Here is a 599-nt window from a genome sequence, read left to right as displayed (position 1 = left end):
ATATATATATATATATATAGGGTGTCTCATTTTAATCGCCCCGACGACAAATAATTCGGGAAGGAGACGTGGGATTGAAAAGAGTTTAAGACAAAAGTTATGTGACTTTGAGACGGATACAAGATAATACCACCTTTGTTTGATCCACCACGTTTGACCTTGGGTGACGTTGTCAAGGTCAGAGCAAGGTCACTTTGAATGTTTTAAATTGAACTCCCATTTTTTTATTACATACACCTCGACAGCTTTTCAAAACCATAAACACTATAATAAAATATTTTTTTGAGTTAAAGGCTTGAAAGTTACAGTACTATTAGTTGATTAGCATTATCCAAGGTATTCAGCGGCTGAAACCTCTTGAATGGTGTTTAGGATTTTGACCTGAATAACATTTACCAAGGTTAAAGCCATTAAAGCTTGTTCCTTTTATTTTCATTTTTACACTAAACATTCATTTTTATGTAAAAATGAAAATAAGGAGTACAATTTTTAATGGATCTTGGATTAGCTTTGATCTTGAGAAATGTTATTCGGATTATGATCCTGAACAGCATTCAAGAGATTTTAACCGTCAATCGAACACCTTGTAATGCTAATCA

General features: G+C 33.1%; 1 protein-coding gene across 1 annotated transcript in view; it reads right to left on the bottom strand.

The window, feature by feature from the left end:
* LOC108755158 (lachesin-like) overlaps positions 1-599 on the bottom strand; it is a 169,267-nt gene that overhangs the window by 74,615 nt on the left and 94,053 nt on the right. The gene's annotated exons all lie outside the window — the stretch shown is intronic.

Source organism: Trachymyrmex septentrionalis, unplaced genomic scaffold (assembly GCF_001594115.1).
Source record: "Trachymyrmex septentrionalis isolate Tsep2-gDNA-1 unplaced genomic scaffold, Tsep1.0 scaffold122, whole genome shotgun sequence".
In the NCBI taxonomy this organism is placed as follows: Eukaryota; Metazoa; Arthropoda; class Insecta; order Hymenoptera; family Formicidae; genus Trachymyrmex; species Trachymyrmex septentrionalis.
Note: the sequence above shows the minus strand (reverse complement) of the source record. Positions and strands in the feature narration are given on the sequence as shown.